General features: G+C 39.9%; 1 long non-coding RNA gene across 2 annotated transcripts; it reads left to right on the top strand.

The window, feature by feature from the left end:
* The first annotated feature begins 686 nt into the window (after nt 1–686).
* Nucleotides 687–10,567, top strand: LOC122090676. 2 transcript variants are annotated; one of them, XR_006143721.1, is made up of 3 exons: nt 687–1,516; nt 9,712–9,947; nt 10,041–10,567. It is a non-coding gene; the product is annotated as an uncharacterized LOC122090676 (long non-coding RNA). The 2 variants fall into 2 exon arrangements; XR_006143720.1 differs by having other exon boundaries at nt 9,712–10,567.
* Nucleotides 10,568–10,923: the final 356 nt, after the last annotated feature.

Genomic DNA, 10,923 nt, shown 5'->3' on the forward strand with positions numbered 1-10,923 from the left:
GATGAACCCTATGAACAATGACATGAATGAGAGAACCTCTAAATGCATGGATAAATACCAAAATGCAATGACATTAACGGAATGAACTTAGAAGGAAACGAAAATTTATGACAAAGAAATGGATGAGTGTCAGGACCTACTTAATACCCAAATGCAAATTGAAGGGAAATGATAAGTACAATGATGCAAAGGGTTACAATAGAGTCAAAGAAAAGGGATGAAAATCCCTAAACATTTGATCGAAGAAAATGGAGTAGTACATGAGAAAAGTAAGACAATCTGTAGACACCAAATTTTGATGTGCACCAACCCCGCTTCAAAACCAATAATTTGAGACAAGAAATGCGATCCATTTCCGATCCCACATAGGAGGAAGGAGGGTCCACTAATAACCAATAATAAAAATAAATCAATGAAAAACAAAAGAAAAATAATAAAAGATAAAATGGCAAATGAAAATAATAAATGAAGATAAGTGGGCTCTCTTTCACGTTAAAAAACAAAAAAAAAGAATTGTAAGGGAAGGACAAAAGGGGAAAAGAAGCAAAGGGAAAGGAAAAATGAAAAGAAAAGGGAAATCAGAAAAGTGAAGAATAAGGGTGAAGAGATCTTTCTCTTCCACGTGGGCAGGGGCCAGAAACAAAGAAGAAGGAAGAAGGAAAGCAGGGGCAGAATGGGAAAGAAGAAGCTTCAACAGAGGGGAACGAGAGAGGCTCTTCTCACGATCACTCAAGGTCGGTTCGGCCGATCGTGGCAAGTGGGAGATGCGGTTAGAAAGAAGGAAGAAAGAGAAGGTTTCGATTGTGGCAAGTGGGGAGAAAACGGTAACACTTGCTCTCTCTCGCTCGTCATTTTCAGTAGGAGTTCAGGAGAAGCTTCGAGAAGAACGTCGAGAGCTATAAAAATGGAACGTCTCCTCACGCCAGAGGGGGTTCTTCTCGTTTTTCGGAGTTTGGGAATAGATGGAGGGAGGAAAGGGTTTCTTGACCAATGGAGAGATTAGAGAGAACAGTCTCTGAAGGAGGAGGGATTTCCCTTCTTTTTCTTTTGGGTTTCGTTCGACTGGTCAAGGGTTTGAGAGGGGTCCAGAGAGCAGAGAGAAATCGAACGAGCAAGAGAAGGAGAGTGAAAGAGCTTCGCTCCATAATGGAGATTCAATCTTCTGAGTGAGGGTTTCAAGGTCGAGCGATAGAGATTGGAGAGAGATTTTTTCTTCTTTTTTCTTTCTTGTTCTGTTTGGTTAGCAGAAGGGAGCAAATCTGAGAGGGAACCTACATGGCTTCCTTGATTTGAAGTCGGCTTCTCCATTCTATTCGCCTGCAACCTCTTCCGATCTCAATCCTCGGCTAGATTGAAGATCGGTCAGAAGCATGGCGGCAGTTCTTGAGGCCTGCTTCACTCTACGGTTCTGGTTGGAGCCGTAGATCATTCCAGAATCAGGAGTCCTTTGATCCCTCAGGCGCATTTGCTGAAATACCTTTCCCGATCCAGTCTAGGTTTGTCTTCAAATCTTCAGGTAACTTCCTTAATCTTTATGATTCCTACACCTAAGATGATATCTTAACCAATTCTCGGTTTGAACCTCAAAGTTCTGTCGGATTGAAAGATTTAGTACTTCCTTTTTTTTACATCTTCTTGCTAATTGATTCATCGTAAAATCTCATCTCATATATTTCTTTCTGTTATTCCTGTCGAATGTGTCATGCTGTTCTCGCCATGGTTGAACCTCTTCTTTTACCAGAATTGATAGTGATCTATTGTATCTCAATCTTGATTCCATGACATTTTGTGTTATATCTTGAGTTCCAAATTTAGGAGCACTGGTAAAGACTCCCTTCACATGTTAGAACTTCTTTGATGCTTAACTTCCATGATCATTCTTTGATGTCAATTCATTAGTGCTTACTTTGTGCATATGATCCTCTTAAATGGCAAACCGCTAATCTCTCCCCTGTTTAAGAGTTATGGTGACACTCGGCCCGTTTGATAACGTTTTTGCTGTTTCTGTTTCAAGAAACAACAGAAACAGAAATTTCCGTTTCTGGGAACAGAAACAGAATTTTGGGTGTTTGATAAACATTGTTTCCGTTTGATAAGCCTTCTTTTCACACATCTGGCCCTTTTCATCTTCGCTTTCTCGCTCTTAAACCTAAACAGAACCCTCTTCCCCAATCCACTACACTCACTCTTGCTCTGGCTCTCCCAACCATGGAAGTTTTCAGCTTGCTCAAGTACTGGAAGGGTGGTGGAGTTACCGGAAATAATGAACGCACCATACCTGGCACCACTACCATATCCACCACTCTTCAGCTGCAACCGGCGGTGGAAACGGAGGAAGATGGCGATGATGGTTCCTTCTTCGACATGGAGTTTACGGTGCCCGAAGACGACGATGGTGAAGGCGGAGACGAACACGATAACAGCAGCGGAGTCGACGAGGAAGATGACAGTGCCTCATCGGAATCTGCGGGAATTGATGGAGAGGAGTTCAACTTCAGGGTGTCTTCTGGGTCGAGTGATAGGAGAACGGACCTGGACGTGGACCCTTCGCTCTCACCTTCCGATGATCTGTTCTTTAAAGGAAGGCTTGTGCCGCTCGAGCCTTCGTCACTTGAATTCAACCATTCTAAGACAAACTCAAAGCCTCAGTTCCCTGTCTCTTTGTTGAAATTTGCAACCAAGATCAGAGTCCTCATGTTGGGGTTTAAGAAACCCAAATCGACGACAGCTGACAAGATGGAGAGGAACTCTGTAGACGGAGCTAGTCGGAGACGGTGGTGATGGTAGTGATGCCAAACTCCGTCTTCAATATCAATTTTTTGTGCCCCATTTTTGTTTCGAGAAACGAGCGAAACAAGTAAAACTTGTTTCGTCATTCATGTTTCTTGAAGCATAAATTGTTATAAATTTCAATTTATGTTTCAAGAAACAAGTGGAACAGAACACTTTTACCAAACGGTATTTATGCCGTTTCTTTGTTTCTGAGAACAAGAAAACACAGAAACACGTTTCTGGTTACGTTATCAAACGGACCCTTTGTAGCAACTACCTTTATTTACGATCCCTTTTGGTTGGAGTTTTTAACACGACCGTAAGAAAGCCCCTATTGTGATTTGATTCCATATCACCATTGGCTTATATTCTTCGAATGATCATGAAGTCTTAGTAATCCATTCATGCCAATGTTTTGATGGCCGACCCCATCCTCCCTTTCTTTATTAGGGACATCCCTTAATTTTCTAAATCCAAGCTTGGCTGGTTTTGCTCGTATGTCCCCTAATAGGCATGACACAATATGTTACTTATTGTTGAACATTGGCTATAATATTTTTGGAGTTGCAATTTGATGATGTGGATTGATTTCACCTTTTCTTGATCAAGAATTCCCGAGCTTTGATCTTTTTAAAAACATTCCACTGTCAATTTTGTCATTGGATTCAGGTTCGACAGTAAAATGGAGCATGCTCTAAATCTGTTTTTTTTTTAACTAGATCTTTAGGCATACAGATTTGCCTAATCATAACACGTCATTAGTGGCTTAGACCTAGGCCATGATATTTTTCCAGATTTGCTTATGAATAATGTGAATTGATCTCACCCTTTCTGGATTAAAATTTTGAAAATCCGCAGCCGTTTGTACTTTCATTAACCCTGCAAACTGCCCCAGGATTTGGTTACTACAGCCTTTAAACCTGAACGCTCTCATTCTTCTCTTTGACATCATTCCCGACTTTAACCCTTTATGGCTGAGCCCATACCCGGCGGGAGCCCATGAATTGGGCATGTTCACATGGGCCACTACCCATGTAATATGAAACGGCCTCGGTTTCCCCTTTTTGGGCCGTTCCATCAGCCCCATTTGTAATTTACTTGTCTCGGGCCATTTTTGATTGGGCCCATCAATGGAGATGGCTCGACCCTTGTATGGGGAGCGTCGGTAGGTCACTTTGATTTGCGGGTCGCTACGTTCGAATTGTTTCAATATATTTTGTTTTCTTTTCCTTCATTATACAGTTTCAAAAACAGTTTTCTTTCTTTCCCCTTAAAAGACAAATCCATTTTCCTTTGAAAAAAGAGCACAACGCCATTCCGCCATGGGTCTTGGCCATTTATTGGTTAAGTGCTCGCACATGTGTGGCTACATCAATGTGGGCCCTAGAACCTTTTTAAAATGATTTTGCTTTCCAAAATACAAGTCCTTGGGCTGAGAGAGCACCCCTCTCTCAAATTTCCTTTCGCCACATCGGCTCTGTTCATAATTTCATCAAAAAATCCTTAAAAAATCATTAAAAATTGTTTCCTTCCTCTTTTTGGAACTTGACGTCATTCATTCATTTCTTTCCTATATGGTTGGTCCGATTAGGTTGAATATAGGATGAGTCCATTACCTCTATTTTCAATTATGGCAAATAAAAAACAAGATGTTTTCTTTTCCCTTTGGGGGGTCCAGCCATTCCATGGCTAGACTCTCTCATAGGGCGCTACATTCCAATTTGTTCACAAATCATAATTTTTTATTTGAGTCGTGTTTATTTATTTTATTTTGGTTTGGCTTCTAAGCAATTTGAGAGATGTCTTGAGTCCTATTACATAGCCTGGGGTGCGTTAGCATAGGATGGGCATGGCTGGCCCACAATATCGGCTGGTAGCTTAGGATCGTTAGGCCTAGTCTATTCCTAAAGGGACGGGAGGGCTAGCTCGTCATCTAGCCCAATTCCGATATGGAACCATTGAATGTTGTGTTTCTCTTTAGTTCATTTTGGTCTGTATTATGTCAATCTTCATTTTCTTGGGGTACTGTTAAAACTCTTTATTCCATATGCCGTTTTCTTTTACTCTATTCCTTTATGACATGTATACGTCTTATTTGTACACAAACACACACTTGAGCCACTTTGGCGTAGTTTGCGCCCAAACATAGGAACTGGGCTAGGATAAAACATTGAACCTCACCTAGACTAGAACTAAGCCTATGACCTAGGATAAAAATTAGTGAGTAGGGTTCAACAAAGGTCTAGATAAATGGAGACTGACCTCTGGGTAGGGGCGAGGTGGGTGCGTAACACCTTCCCTTCTCGCAACTTGACACTTGTCTAGAATCTTGGACTAGGACCATTCCCTTTATTCGGCATTGAGTCATAACTTTTCTCTCTCCTCGGAAGAGAGATCATTTTTTGGGTTCTAGGCCCATCACCCTAGGTGGCGACTCCCTCTTTCGGTAGAGGACGTACGCTCTTGCAACATTAGAGCATTGCGTCCAAGCCCCACGTTTATTTTTGGCGCGTATGACCACGCGTCGTCCCTTATCCGAGACCCCCTGATCTCTACACAATCATGAAGGGAAATTACTATCCCTAAATTGAAATTATTCAAATTATTTCACGAACCATTGATAGAGGATGGATATAGTGGCATTGTTATTCATAAGAGAAAAGTAAAGAAATGAAGAAAAACCCCCAAATTTCCAAAGGATTATGATCATAAAAGGGGTAATGTATATCAAAAGCGAGGAATCATGTTCACACAGAAATGGAAATGGCTACTCTACTAAAGGGTGTGTGCAATGAGAGTGAAGGACAACATTTGAATCATCAATTTGAGACAGAGAAAGAAAATGAGAAGGGAAACCCTAAAACAGAGAAATTGGGGTAGGAATTTGAGATTTCTATCTATAAATCGGTCAATCAAGGCCAACAAATCATGGAAAGCATAAATGGATCATCACATTATCAAGAAAATAAATATTTCATGGAAGAAATGAAGTATATGATGAGATTATGAGTTTCTATAACAGAAGAATACCAAAAGACATGATTTCAAAGAGAATGGAGAGAAGGAACCTACTTAAGTACTTAGAGATGATGAAGAAGGGTTGGAACACCGATTTGTTGAGTGAGAATCGTGAGTTGAAGTGTCGGATAGGGACCCCAAATCTCCCCAGTCGAGTTTGGAAAGAAGAAGAGGAGAAAGTGGGAAATAGGGGTTTTAAAATCCCTTTTAAATCGGTCTCGAGCAAGACCAGCGGGCCGTTGATTGGTGGGCCCCTGCCTAGCCTTGTTAGCCGGTCTTGCCTGTCGACTTGAGTACCAAGGCCCCAAATTGGCCTGTGTTGGAGATTTTTAGTATTTTGCACCTTCTAGGCCCCAATTAGATGCCAATAGGGGTGTTTCGCTGCATAGTTAACCGTTGTTGCGAGACCAAACTATGCATTGATAATTAATGTGGGCATATTTGGTTATGTGGTGTGGTATATTAATGTAGCTTGTGATATCAAATGCATTGATTGTGAATATATATATATATATATACAAATGTTGTGGCACTCAAGCAATACTTATGTTTTGGAATAATCCAGATACAGACCACCATGGCACGCACCAGATCCGATGGTCGTGCCCGTGGTACCTCTCTTCGTCGGCCACCCATTTCTAGCGACCCATGGGGCAAACTTCACATCTACCACCACAAATGGATCATCATATTATTATTGTGTTGACTAGCCATCCATGAATGCCATTGTATGCATTGACGTGTGCATTAAGAAATTCAATTATGATTTGACCCTGGTATTTTTAATTACTAAATGGCTATTCTTACTTGTGATATGAGATGGATTCCTTTAAACTATGGAACTTGATGCTTTGCTATACTAAATGCCATAGTCGGTTTGGACACGAATGCATAAGTGGCCCATGGAATGGGATGTGGTGGCACTATGCAGTTGTCTATTTCACATAGGAGCATGCGGTTAGGAATGACATTCCTATGCTACAACCCTTCCCAGTAGGGGTTTAGGTGTTAGGTATATCAATGGAGGGAAGCCCGAGGTTGTGTACTAACGGTGGCGGTTAGAAGTACATCCGGTAGCCTTATGAGCGTATTATGGGGTGGGATTTGCGGTTCGTACCTGGAGTATACTCACACTGTGGTTGCGAGTAGTACATAACCTATGATTTAGAATTGTTGTCTAGGTGGACTAAGATAATAAAATGAACTACACGCATATAGGTTCATTTGTATTACGCATACTTGTGTGGTCTTTCTTTTCACTTACTGGGCTAGTGAGTTCATCCCACGTGTGCACAACTTTTTAGATGATCTTGTAGGTTATTTGGCTGAAGAGCTAGAGCTAGGATCCACCGTGGAGTTTTCAGTCGAGGACTGGTGGGTCCCTGAAGATCTTGGGCACGGGGCCGAGTGCTTGTGCGAGAGTTGTGTTGTGGGACAGCAACACTGATACCAATTCAGATTTCTTTTTGATTATTTAAAATGTTACTCCTTTCATGCTCTGGATGTTTAAATTGTAATTCTTGTGTATATATTACGCCTACGGGCCCACATGTATATGTACTATGTACTACAATTTGGGTATCAAGAGCATTGAGGTATATACAGGTATGTACATGTAAGACTTCTGCTGAAATGTAGGATTTGCTTGACTTAATGTGTGTGTGTATGCTGTGCTGTGGTTAATGTATTAGATGATTCTGACAGGTTTTGGGTTAACAGATGTTAACTCGATCACCGGTTCGGTTCTGTGTGGAATGGGGTGTGACACGCTTTCCCTTTGAATGAGTAGATCTTCTTGCCCCCGTGCCTCCCTATACTCAATGCTTTTGAAGTCCGAAAAGGAGACTGAGTGCATAGGGGGGCAGAGAAATGTTATAGAAATGGTAGTCGTGGATTGGTACCGCAGTACTGCCTAGTTTGGAAACTCCTTATTGTGATCTCTCATTCTGGTCTAAGATAGTCTCTTAAGTGCTAGCGTAGCGCCCTTGGCACCTATTGATTTTTTCCTCGCATTTAATCAAGGTTCTTTTGCATTGGATCCATTGGCCCCTTGGCAAGTGGACCACCTTCTCAATACCCATTGAAGTGCAGAATAAGCCAGCTTTGAGTGAGATCAATCTCAGTCACGAACAATTCAATTAAAATTAAATGGTAGGATATTGTGTCAAAGGCTATTTTTGGAAGTCAAGAAAAGAACAGAAAAGAAAATAGTACAAAAGTCAATAATAATAATAATACAATGATTTTGTTTTTGTACCAATCTCTCCATAAATTAAAAAAAAAAAAAAAAATTTGGAATTTTTTTCTTCTATTTTATTTTGGCTTCCAAACATAGCCTTAATAGCATTTTGAACTTCAAGATCACCACGGTTGACAATAATTTTCCTTCAGAAGTTGTTAGGTTATTTGATGGCTGACAATAATTTTCCATAATGAACATCAAGGTTCTTCATTAGAACACAATTTACTTTATTTTAATTTTTTTATGAAACAAGAAAAATATCATTAAGAACGCAAGATTGAATATACATCATTATATGAGTGGGGGTAAGGAAGAAAGGTTCTCTTAGTGATAACTTAAAAAGCTAAGTCTTTTAGGAATTTCAGAACATCATCATTAGTTATTTTGAGATGGAAATTAAGTTTAGTCAAAAAAATTTGAACATCCAAAAAAAGAGGGATTTCTCTTAGAGGCCATATGTACGTCTTAAGGTATGCTTCATTGGTGCTTCTTGTCATTAGATAATTAGCTTTAAATAAGCTGATATTATTTTCATCAATTATACAATAGGCCCAAGCAGAGATAGTATTGGTTTGACTAGTGACTCCCACTCATACAATGGTCGATGGGGTAAAAAACGGCGAGAATAGGGAGAGGGAGTCTCATGGATTGAGATCATCTTGGTTGGTTTATAGAGAGTGCTTGCTTGATCTGTCCATTGTTTCACCAAGTGAAGAATAACAAGGGGATTGGGCCTATCTTGTTTGAAAATCAGATTGTTTATATAGTTTCATATATAATATAGCAAGTGATAATTAAATCTATAAAAAAATCTAGTAAATTGTCATGATGAACATAATGTATAAGGTACATGATGACAAACATATTGTTAGAAGACAAACTATTAATTGTGGGTTTTTGGTTTGTTATAAAAGGACTTAATTTTCCTTCAGCCACGATCAAGGGAGGCCGAGGACTTTGAATGGTGTTGAGAGGGTATTGTGTGACAGTGGGAGGATACTATCGACCATTCGTAAATAGGGGGTAGACATTTATGTCCATACGAAAAACTTTCTCATTATAAAAACACTTTTGGTAACCAAGAGAAGAAAAGAAAAGAAAAGAAAAGATTAACTAGAATGTGAGTTACACCAGTAGATCCTTTAGATTCAACGTCAGCTATGCTCCAACCTCGGATCGTCGGTGAGGAACATTATGAAATTGCGCAAAGAGTTAATTTATCCAAAACTTCAATTGGAATCCTCCTGATGTTAGATATACTATGTTAAAAAACACTTCTCTGCTGCCCAATTGATAAGGTTACCTCAACATGACTTAGAGGATAGCTGTATCTGGAGCGAAATCTCTTCAGGTTCATTTTCCTCTTTCTCAGCATGGATGAGATGAGAAGAAGGAATCCTAAGGTCTAGTGGTATTCCCTTGTTTGGGGAAAATTCCTGCAACCTAGACAGTCCACTCTTGGATGGTGCCTTATGCACAGGAAGCTTCCAACCAATGACATTATCTATGGCAAGGGAGTTTCTACTGTTTCCCAATGTATTTTATGTGGATTGGATGTTGACTCTCTTAACCAAATTTTAATTGGATGCAACTATTTGGTGTCCATTTGGAAAATGTTCCTTGATATTTTTTGTTTATCTTGGTTATGATGTTAATCACCTGTCTCTGTGGTGGATTAGAAAACAAAGGGTAGTGGTTGTTCGTGATCCATGGTCTACGGGTTGCATTGTTGTGGCTGACAATATTTGGAGGGAAAGGAGTGATCGATGTCATGAAGGAACCATTAAATCCAATGACATAGTTTTTGAGAAGATCATACGTGATGTGCAGGAAGTTAGCTTCTCATTATTTGGTGTGATTTAACAGCTAGCAGACTTGAATTGTTGTTGCTGATTGGGATTATCTACTCTCCACGGTAAGCCCTTATCGATTCTAAAAGTTTTTTGGTGTAAACCAAATTGGGTATGGACAACATTGAATGTGGATGGTTGCTCCTTGGGCAATGCAGAAAGATCTGGAACGGGTGGAATCCTTCGAAATCACAGGGGTAATGTAGTGAGTTGTTTAAGATGTTCTTAGGGATCCACTCAAACTATTACGCTGAGTTCAAAGCCTTGATTGAAGGAATTCTTAAAGCTAAAGAGCTCTAGGTTGGTGCACTTTGGATTGAAACAACTCGACAATGGTGGTTCTAGCCATTCATAGCCATTCTATTCCCTGGTACGCAGCTCAAGATTGAATAACAGTGAAGTGTTTTTTAGATTCTATAAGATGAAGGATCTCTCACTGCTTTCGTGAAGCAAATGTATGGTGGATTTTCTTGCTAAGGAAGCAACAAAATCTGGTTTATAGGACACCATATCATATTTACTTCCCACATTAGTTTAGAGATTGCACATATATTGCTGAATCGAGACCTAGGTTTCGATGTTGTTAATCTTTATTGATTTATTCTCCCCTATTGGTGGCCATGCCAAAGGTGGGGGTTTATAAATCAGTTATTTGAGTTGTATTTATTTTTTCTTCTATTCTTAATTAAAAAAAAAAAGAATGGTATCCACCTCCCCAATCAATTTGAATGGCCTTAACTTGTTGAGGAAAATGCCAACTAAGGCTTTAAATTGATGGAAAACGTAAAAACTTCTAATCTATGAAATAATTATAAAACCATATGACCGTATTATCGGCAACAAAAATTACAAAGAAACAATGCCTAATAGTCGAGGGCATTGGGGAGGGTCCCCATATATCGCTAAAAACCAAATCAAGGGAAAACGACTATACAAACTAGAAAAATGTAAATGCAGGTGCCTGGCCTTGCAAGTTGATAGGCAGTGCAGATAAGAGGACGACAAGAGGGCTAACATGGAAACTTATTGTGACGTAATATG

This window comes from Macadamia integrifolia, chromosome 10 (assembly GCF_013358625.1).
Source record: "Macadamia integrifolia cultivar HAES 741 chromosome 10, SCU_Mint_v3, whole genome shotgun sequence".
Classification (NCBI taxonomy): domain Eukaryota; kingdom Viridiplantae; phylum Streptophyta; class Magnoliopsida; order Proteales; family Proteaceae; genus Macadamia; species Macadamia integrifolia.